This window comes from Salvelinus fontinalis, chromosome 5 (assembly GCF_029448725.1).
Source record: "Salvelinus fontinalis isolate EN_2023a chromosome 5, ASM2944872v1, whole genome shotgun sequence".
Classification (NCBI taxonomy): Eukaryota; Metazoa; Chordata; class Actinopteri; order Salmoniformes; family Salmonidae; genus Salvelinus; species Salvelinus fontinalis.
The window spans coordinates 52,412,697-52,423,705 of NC_074669.1; the positions used below are offsets into that span (position 1 = coordinate 52,412,697).

At 41.2% G+C, this 11,009-nt stretch overlaps 1 pseudogene; it reads right to left on the reverse strand.

The window, feature by feature from the left end:
- Window positions 1-2,751, reverse strand: part of LOC129855817 (NACHT, LRR and PYD domains-containing protein 3-like) — a 14,951-nt pseudogene extending 12,200 nt beyond the window's left edge.
- Window positions 2,752-11,009: the final 8,258 nt, after the last annotated feature.

An 11,009-nucleotide genomic window follows, 5' to 3' on the forward strand; every position in this document is an offset into this window, starting at 1 on the left:
AGTTGTCACTCTTCATTGATACCAGGCTGGGTGTAGGTGACTCTGCTCGGTGCTGCTGGACACTAAACAAAAACAGGGAGACAGATCATCTCAACAACTACGTTTCAACAGTTGCATAACTGTAACTCAGAATGTATACATATTTTGGACATCTGAGCAATCTTGAGGGAATCCTATTTGTGTCAGAAAAGGATGTTCATATCATAGGTAAGATATACAAAACCTTGCAGAGAGGATGTCCAACTGACAATCTCTTAGTTAAAAAAATATTAACTATTGGAACAAGACTTGAAAATAACTGATATTGGCACAAGATGGAGGGAATGTTGGAACACAACTTACGAAATTAGTTAATGAAAATGTACGCTTTATCCTGTATAAATTAATGTATGGAATTTATTAGACAAATTTCACAAATTCTATAGCACAACGGCAACGTCATGTCTTAAGTGTAAAACTAACAATGACTCAATAATTCATGCTTTCTCGGAATGCTATAAAGTTCAAAAGTTATCAGCAGAGTTAGAAAGTTGGCTGTTAGAAGTATTACAATGTAAATGTACTTTTAATCCATCTGTCTGCATATTTTAAGCCATGTTATATAATTTTTTAAATCTTTATTTAACTAGGCAAGTCAGTTAAGAACAAATCCTTATTTTCAATGATGGCCTAGGAACAGTGGGTTAACTGCCTTGTTCAGGGGCTGAACGACAGATTTTTACCTTGTCAGCTCAGCGATTCGATCTTGCAACCTTTCGGTTACTAATCCAACGCTCTAACCACTAGGCTACTTGCCGCCACAAAATATGAGGGTGCAGTGAGCTACCCGATGGGTTGGACTATACTCTTCTCGTCAATCATCTTGAAAAAACGTATACTTAAATAGCATCGTTAAGACAATGGAAAAATCACAGGCTTCATTATCTAAATATTGAAAGAGTGTGGGTGACGGAGAGAAACAAAATGGTGCAATTTGAGGACTTGTGGCGGAGAGGTAATGCAGCTATTGAAGATAGGGGTGAGAACAGGTGAGTCTGGGCAGGTGTGATGTCGTTGATGTTTGTGTGCGTCTGTATGTTGTCTTTGTACGTGTATGCATGTACTGTTTTTAAAAAAATATGACATAAAAGAAAATATATATTTCAGAATGAATGTTATACCTCTCAGAGCTGATGTCTTGAGGGAGGCTCATTTTAGAGGCAGTGGTCCCCTCCTCTCTCTCCCCAGAGAGACTCATTTTAGAGGCAGTGGTCCCCTCCTCTCTCTCCCCAGAGAGACTCATTTTAGAGGCAGTGGGTCACACCTACAGACAGAACAGATCAACGGGAAATACACTTATCAACCAACAATGAACAACAGTGCTTTCCATAAGCGCCGGCTGTTGGCCATATAGCCGATTAAGTTCTTTGTGATGGAAGTTTGTTGGTGGTGGTATATATCAATGCTAAACAGCATCAAAAAGGTGCTCAAACTCAAGCAGGTATGTAAACGTGTGGTTGATAGTAGCATGCCGGATAAAACCGGACGGCGGTGAGTCAAGGGAGTTCCAGAAATAGTTAACGTTAAATAAATAAAAGACCACTTGAAGGGAATGCTCTCTTAATGAAGCAAAGCACCTCCAGATGACACGAGAAGGGAAGAAGGTGGATAGCCTGTCGGTGCTACTAAACTTTGAGGGTCTGGGTACTGCCAGGAAAAGTTAGGATTGGGCATATGAGTTACGATGTGCGAGCTTATGTTCAGAAACCACTGCGTTGCTATAATTGTCAAAGGTTTGGGCACGGTGTGTAAAGGCAAAAGGAGATGTGTTAAGTGTGGGGGGAGAACATGCATATGAGGAATGTGGAGATGGGGTCCAGTTAAAGTGCTGTAACTTTGGGGACGCCCATAGTGTGGCATATCGGAGTTGTGCAGTGATGAAAAGACAGGTGGAAGTGCAGCAGGTGAGAAGTGAGTGTAACATATCGTATGCAGAAGCAGTGAAGGTAGTTCAGACAGAGACAAGCTGGGCACCTAGGAGAACAGGTATTCAGGTCAACTGTAAGTGCCGTTATTGTGAAGTGGAAACACCTAGGGGCAACGAGCTCAGCCGCGAAGTAGTAGGCCCCACAAGCTCACAGAACGGGACCGCCGAGTGCTGAAGCATGTAAAAATCATCTGTCCTCGGTTGCAACACTCACTACCGAGTTCCAAACTGCCTCTGGAAGCAAGGTCAGCGCAAGAAGTATTAGTCGGGAGCTTGATGGCCGAGCAGCCGCACACGAGTCTAAGATCACCATGTGCAATAGCTGGAGTGGTGTAAAGCTCACCGCCATTGGACTCTGGAGCAGTGGAAACGCCTTCTCTGGAGTGATGACTCACGCTTCACCATCTGGCAGTCCGACGGACGAATCTGGGTTTGGCGGATGCCAGGAGAACGCTACCTGCCGGAATGCATAGTGTCAACTGTAAAGTTTGGTGGACGAGGAATAATGGTATGGGGCTGTTTTTCATGGTTTGGGCTAGGCCCCTTAATTCAAGTGAAGGGACATCTTTACTCTAGAGCATACAATGACATTCTAGAGATTCTGTGCTTTCAACTATTTGGCAACAGTTTGGGGAAGGCCCTTTCCTGTTTCAGCATGACAGTGCCCCTGTGCACAAAGCGAGGTCCTTACAGAAATGGTTTGTCGATCGGTGTGGAAGAACTTGAAGAACTTGGCCTGCGCAGAGCCCTGTCCTCAACCCCATCGAACACCTTCGGGATGAATTGGAACGGCGACTGCGAGCCAGGTAAAATTGCCCCACATCAGTGCCCGACCTCACTAATGCGCTTGTGGCTGAATAGAAGCAATTCCCCGCAGCAATGTTCCATCTAATGAAAGCCTTCCCAGAAGAATGGAGGCTGTTATAGCAGCAAAATGGGGACCAACTCCATATTAAGGCCCATGATTTTGAAATGAGATGTTCGACGACTTTTGGTCATGTAGTGTACCTCAGCCCAGACCTACAATGCCACTGTCAGTGGGAATTCTTTTAACATCCCTCGACTCCTGCCGTGTCAACAGATATCCCCCAAACCCCCCTGACTCTCGGAAAATGAGTGTACAACTGGTAAATAGTCGCTGATATTTCAGTCAGATGTCTAGCTAGCTAGTTACCTCAAGGACTCTGGCTATTAGCCAGGTAGCTAGCTATAACTAGGTGGCTAGAAGGATGACGTTAGAAGCTAACGTTGAACAGAACCTGACCTCAGCAGGAGCAGTTGACTGAAATTAAGGTAGCTATAATCAAAAGATGGGCTACTATAAGTTCTCATAACAAAATACCTTTTCTTTATAGAGAGTAGTGAGACAGACGGTGGTGAATCAGGCTGCAATGAAGGAGGCAAATAGATACACAGAGAGAGGAACCATTGAAGCAAGCAGGGAGAGAGGTTAGTAGTACAGTGGGCACAGTGGTTCCAAAACCTAGGGTCCAGGACCCATATGGGGTCCCCTAAAATGTAAATAGGGTCCCCTGAGAGAGTCTTTAATCTTATCAAGCACATTAACTTGTTTCTCTTCAAATCAGTATAGAATACAACATTTTAGAGTCAACTAAGGGCCTTTTACACTGTCAGAATTCACTTTCATGTCATAATGTGTTGGGACAGCCTGTGGGACCTAAAATTGAGTGAAATACATTATAAAGATAATTTAATATTATGTACACTGAACAAAAATATAAATGCAACAATACAAAAATGTCAGAGATTTTACTGAGTTACAATTCATATAAGGAAACCAGTCAACATCAGTCCTGACTTACCACTCATGTACGTAGTAAATAAGTAGTGAAACACGTATTATTAAGTACAACTTGTAAGGTAGTGATCTATAAGTACCAATCCACAAATGTAAATCACCAATCCACAAATGTAAATCACTATCCACAAACAAACACCTTTTGATTTGTATTTGTAAATTGATATATTGCATTACAATTGTTTTATAACTGCAGATATGCATGTCATTTCCAAGGGCCTTCTGTAAAATGACTTCCATAAAGATTTGCACATAGCAGAGATATTCGGATTGGTGATTTACATTTGTGGATTGGTACTTATTTGTACAGATCATGATACACGAATACAAAATGCATGCTGTGAGTTCACAATACATTTGGCATGATATTGATCCCATACCTGCGCGCTCTTGCTGAATGCAGATGATATTCCCCTGAAACTGGGCAATGTGTACGGCGCGCATGCGAATATATTTCACGTGTTTTGCAATTGTGTAGGCTACTTTGCTCGTGATTTCACTATTGTACTACATAATTGATCATTCATATACCTCCACTAAACGACTTTGATATACATCAGTGGGGATTAAGAAATGAGATTACGCAATGCCCACTGAAAAAAAGTGGGTATAAAGCGTATAACTGCGCATAGCATCCACTACACCACTGGCCCTTTTGTGTTTTACAAAAAGTGCACTCCTATATGAGTCGTCACTGTCTGAGACCGAGTACGATTGTGTCCGACACCAAGACAAGACCGAGACACTCAAAATGTAGTCTCGAGACCGAGTACTAAAACAATGTCTGCTACATACATATAGCTAAAAAGCTAAACTGTTTTAGTGAATGCAAACCTATAGGCCACAACAAGGCTAGACACTCTTAAAATCAGCTAATTTTAATTGAATTACAATATATTGGTCTACCACCACAGTAGTCTTTTATATGGCAATTATTTAACGATACACATCATTAAATCAAATACAAAAAACAACAAAACTAACCTTAGAGGCCAACGCCCAGCAACATGTCCTCCGCCTGGTAGCTTAGCAGGCAGATCCTCTGTGTCGTTCAAAAGATTTACTTTCGAATTCAACAAAAAAGTATTTGTTGCAGAAACCCGAAACCGATTACACTACAATCAACCGATTAAAAGGTGGAAATCATCATACCAATCACATCAGTCATGTGGTGAATTTGGTACGCGTTACCTTTGAATTGTGATTCAGAACCATACATTGTACTTACTGTTGTTATTGTAGTTCTTCTATGTTATATTAGCGATCGCACAATTTAACGTGCAATCCGCTACCTACTGTGCAGGATGCAAACAAGATTCCCAATAAAGGAACAAAATACCAAAACAACTATCAATAAATAAATAAATAAACTAAACTAAATCAAACAACTTTTATGTAAAAAATAAAACAGATCTGATCCCTAAACAGGCTCAAGGGGAACGAGGGACGGCGGGTCTTCGAGCACCGGTACCCCTTGCAAGTAGGGTTGCAAACAGTGTTGCCAACTCCTCAGTAAGGAAAGTAGCTATTGGCTGTCCTAAAAGTTGCTAGAAGTCCCTAAATGACTCCTTCACCTAATTTGCATAATTGGCCATGCGCTGTATGAGAGAGGAATAATGTCGTGGGAGAGACAAAAAGTGAGTAAAAAACACCCTAAATATGTTTAGAACTACAAATGAATTTTCTTCTGTCGATTCTTGTTTTTTTAATGTCACAATTCCAACCCTCCTCCTTTATCCGGGCTTGGGACCGGCAAAGGCGACCCAAAAGAGACACTTTGGCGGAGTTACTTAGTGTTTTATTTATTTATTTGTTTTTGTTTTTGTTTTTTGTTTATTAGTTTAGTTTTCTTAATTTGGTTTGGTTTTTAACCTTATGTGGTCCACATTTTTAACCATAACATGTTTTACATTTTTTTGTATACAAACTAATTTAACAATCTAGATGGACCAAAAAGAGACAATAGAAAAAACTGTCAATGACAATGTGAGAAAATAGTCTGGCCTTAATTCAGTTTTATTGTTTTTTAAAAATGTAAGCCAGGGTGGGATCAGCCAGCAGCGGCTTCCCGCATGCGCAATTCATTTGCAGTCTGGACGCGGAGGGGTGAATATCGATGGGGGTGGCATCCGCTGCTCGTTGAGAAGAGTAAGAACGCTACGTGCATTCACGTCAGCGTCTCCAAAAGTCTCCAATAACACCAGAAAAAGTCGCTAGATTTGTCGCTAGTCGCTTTTTTGAAAATGTGTCGCTAGAGGGGTCTGAATACTCGCTAAATAAAGCGACAAAGCCGCTAAGTTGGCAACACCGGTTGCGAAGGGTCGGAAACTTTCCATGGAAAGTTAAGCCTGGGTCTTTGGGGAATTTTGCTTAAATTCCTCAAAAAAGTAGGATACACATAAGGCAATTCTAGGTATTGTGGCATATTTTGGTTATCCCAAATTCAATGGAATTGCAACCCTCTGCATGCACAGTGCATTCTTCCATCACATGTACAGCTGATTCTCAAGATCTAGCACACTAATGAGATGCAATTGAGCCCACTCTACTACACTGTCTGAGCCAAGGACTACATGCTTTCTGGTAAGTTTTGATTACAATACTGGGTGGGGTGAATATCTTTTATATGACATACATGATTTTTTGTTAACTAGTAAATAGTAGCCTACAGCAAAGTGTGTTTAAATCATTTCTAACTTGTTAACAATTTCTGCTACTTAGTTTTTGCTACCATGTGGGTTTTAACTTGCTTGAGCCTGCTAACTGAGGAGTGTTAATTGAACTGTTTCCATACATGCTTCATTTTAAAACATGTTTCTTACAAAGGAGTAGTTTAATCTAAATGCTTAACTTTTTATCTGTACAGTCGTGGCCAAAAGTTTTGAGAATGACACAAATATTAATTTTCACAAAGTCTGCTGCCTCAGTTTGTATGATGGCCATTTGCATATACTCCAGAATGTTATGAAGAGTGATCAGATGAATTGCAATTCATTTCAAAGTCCCTCTTTGCCATGCAAATGAACTGAATCCCCCCAAAACATGTCCACTGCATTTCAGCCCTGCCACAAAAGGACCAGCTGACATCATGTCAGTGATGCTCTCGTTAACACAGGTGTGAGTGTTGGCGAGGACAAGGCTGGAGATCACTCTGCATGCTGATTGAGTTCGAAAAACAGACTGGAAGCTTCAAAAGGAGGGTGGTGCTAGGAATCATTGTTCTTCCTCTGTCAACCATGGTTACCTGCAAGGAAACACGTGCCGTCATCATTGCTTTGCACAAAAATGGCTTCACAGGCAAGGATATTGCTGCCAGTAAGATTGCACCTAAATCAACCATTTATCGGATCATCAAGAAATTCACTTGGAGAGTGGTTTAATTGTTGTGAAGAAGGCTTCAGGGCGCCCAAGAAAGTCCAGCAAGCGCCAGGCCCGTCTCCTAAAGTTGATTCAGCTGCGGGATCGGGGCACCACCAGTACAGAGCTTGCTCAGGAATGGCAGCAGGCAGGTGTGAGTGCATCTGCACACACAGTGAGGCGAAGACTTTTTGAGGATGGCCTGGTGTCAAGAAGTGCAGCAAAGAAGCCACTTCTCTCGAGGAAAAACATCAGGGACAGACTGATATTCTGCAAAAGGTACAGGGATTGCACTGCTGAGGACTGGGGTAAAGTCATTTTCTCTGATGAATCCCCATTCTGATTGTTTGGGGCATCCGGAAAAAAGCTTGCCCAGAGAAGACAAGGTGAGCGCCACCATCAGTCCTGTGTCATGCCAACAGTAAAGCATCCTGAGACCATTCATGTGTGGGGTTGCTTCTCAGCCAAGGGAGTGGGCTCACTCACAATTTTGCGTAAGAACACAGCCATGAATAAAGAATGGTACCAACACATCCTCCGAGATCAACTTCTCCCAACCATCCAGGAACAGTTTGGTGACGAACAATGCCTTTTCCAGCATGATGGAGCACCTTGCCATAAGGCAAAAGTGATAACTAAGTGGCTCGGGGAACAAAACATCAATATTTTGGGTCCATGGCCAGGAAACTCCCCAGACCTTAATCCCATTCAGAACGTGTGGTCAATCCTCAAGAAAATTGAAAAGTGAAAATTAATATTTGTGTCATTCTCCAAACTTTTGGCCACGACTGTACATGGAATTGTATTCGTTGTTGTTTTACTTTTTTCCCTTCTAATCATTACAGGAAAATGCCATGGGCACTATCTGATGTGTGGAGACATTTCACTGCAGCTAATGTAGAAGGAAAAGCTGTGTACATTTGCAAATACGTCTCCAAATCATATGTGAAGACTGCAACAAAGATGCAGAATCATCTGGCCAAGTGCATAAAGTTCCCTCATCGCTCACAACAAGAAATCTCTGACAAAAGTCTCTCTACTTCTATTCGAAGTGAAAATTATGAATCAGACACCTTATCGATAGAAACAGCTCATGGTCCTCCTGGAATCAGATATTTTTTTGACTCAATGGAGGAACGTAGTCAGAGAAATGCTGATGAATGTCTTGCTCGAGCTGTGTATGCAACTGGTTCACCACTGATGCTCACAGCAATGTGTTTTGGAATAGATTTCTGAATGTTCTTCGCCCAGCATACACCCCTCCAACCAGACATGCTTTATCTACTAATTTGCTGGATTCATAGTTCAACAGAGTTCAAGAGAAGGTCAAGAAAATCATAGAGAAAGCATACTGGACTGCAATAATCTCTGATGGGTTGTCGAATGTTCGTGGGCAAGGAATAATTAACTACATAATCTCCACCCCTTAACCAGGATTCTACAAGAACATAGACACAAAGGACAACAGACACACCAGTCTCTACATTGCATATGAGCTGAAGGCAGTCATCAATGACCTTCGACCACAGAATGTATTTGCACTAGTGACAGACAATACAGCGAACATGAAGGCTGCTTGGTCTAAAGTGGAGGAGTCCTACCCTCACATCACACACATTGGGTGTGCAGCTCATGCATTGAATCTGCTCCTCAAGGACAACATAGCACTGAAAACAATGGATACACTCTACAAGAGAGCCAAGAAAATGGTTAGGAATGTGAAGGGTTATCAAGTTATAGCAGCAATCTACCTCACCAAGAAAAGTGAGAAGAATAAGAGCACCACATTGAAGCTGCTGTCATCATGTTTGACAGTCTCCTGGAGGGGAAGGAATCTCTTCCAAGGAATGGCTATATAAGTCTGCCGATATGGACAGCCCCATCAAGAGGATCCTCATGGATGATGTATTTTGGGAGAGAGTGGTAAGAAGCCTGAAACTCCTGAAACCTATAGCCATTGCTATGGATTGAGGGAGACAATGCCATCCTGTCTGATGTTCAGACTCTGCTTGCAAATGTAAGAGAATAAATCCGTACTGCCCTGCCCACTTCGCTGTTGCTCCAAGCAGAGGAAACTGCAGTTCTGAAATACATCAAAAAGTGTGAAGACTTCTGCCTGAAGCCCATACATGCCGCAGCATGGCAAGAGCATCCTGTCTGGTGCAGAGATCAACAAGGCTTATGGTGTCATCACTACCGTGTCTCACCACCTTGGTCTAAATGAAAAATTGGTGGCCATCTGGGCAAATTTCTGGCTTTTTGATCCTGACAACGAGCCATCCTCAACAAGGTTGGAAAGTGACAGTGAAGATGAGGCCTCATAGAGTCTGATGTTCAAGAGGTGGACATTGAGGAGGTCCAGGGAGAAGACATGGAAGCCTGAGAGGATGTATGTTGAAAACATTTTAGGGATGCTATGGATCATTGGGGATCATTCAATATTCCCTTTCTTTTGTTGTTCAGTGAAATATGAAGAGTCAGCTCATATAATTAAAGTTTAAAGTTCGTCACTAAATAGTTTTTTACATTTCTATTGGAAGGATTTAATCATTTGCAATATGTCTACTTATGATAAGGTAAAAGGTTTATGTTTCTGTCTCCATATGATATGGTAAATATGTGCAATGCAAAAAAATATATATTTAAATGGTATTAATATTAATTCCCATATATTCCCGTTAATTCCCATATATTCCCGTTAATTGCCACGGAACGTTTCCACCTCTGAATATTCCCCAAAATGTGCAACCCTACTTAATAGTCTTCAAATGTAAAATCGTTAAATCCCAAAAAACTTTTCTGCGCAGCCACAATAATGTCCAGTTCCTTAGATTTCTTTGAGCCTTGTGCCTTACAGTTTGAAACTGGCAATGAACGCCACAAAATCCCCCTTTGTAACTCACAGGGTATCTTTTGCCTGGTAGCAAACATTTACTACAGGCTGCGTCCACTACCATATCTTCACTAGCATCAATTGTTTTCTCAATTATTTGAATAGCCTCCGCATAGGAGATTCAATTAACCGCTCTAAATTTTTGGCTACCTCAAATTCCTTCTCCCTTACAAGGCACTCCAGGAACTAAGGATCATGATCCCCACCACAATTGCAACACCGTCAGTCTATCTAAAAAAACTGGAGGCCCCTTACACTTCAATGTTGTGATGCAAAAATACAAGCGAAATGCATAGCACTCAGAATTAAAAGGGTTTTTACCAGGTATTGTTCATCCTGATCAGACAGGTTTTTTACATGGACGATACATTGGAGATAGTATACAACAACTACTAGAAATAATAGAGCATCATGAAATATCTATGAAGCCAGGCCTGGTATTTATAGCAGATTTTGAAAAGGCATTTGATAAAGTAGGACTGGATTGTATTTATAAATGCCTGGATTTTTTTCAATTTCAGTAATTCTCTTATAAAATAGGTAAAAATAATGTATAGCATCCCCAGGTGTAAAATAGTAAATAACGGCTACATCTCAGAGAGTTTTGAATTGTCAAGAGGAGTTAAACAAGGGTGTCCGCTGTCACCATGTCTATTCTTTATGGCCATCGAAATGCTAGCTATTAAAATCAGATCCAATAACAACATTAGAGGATTAGAAATCCAAGGCTTAAAAACAAAGGTGTCCATGTATGCTGATGACTCAAGTTTTATATTAAGTCCGCAAGCTAGATCCCTGCAATGTCCCATTGAAGATCTAGATAACACTTCTGTACTCACTGGACTAAAACCTAATTATGATGTGTGTACAATATTGTACAATATTAAGTTTTGGATCTTTATAAAATTACAACTTTTACATTACCCTGCAGTTTACCTATAAAATGGGCTGATGGTGAAGTAGACTTACTTGGT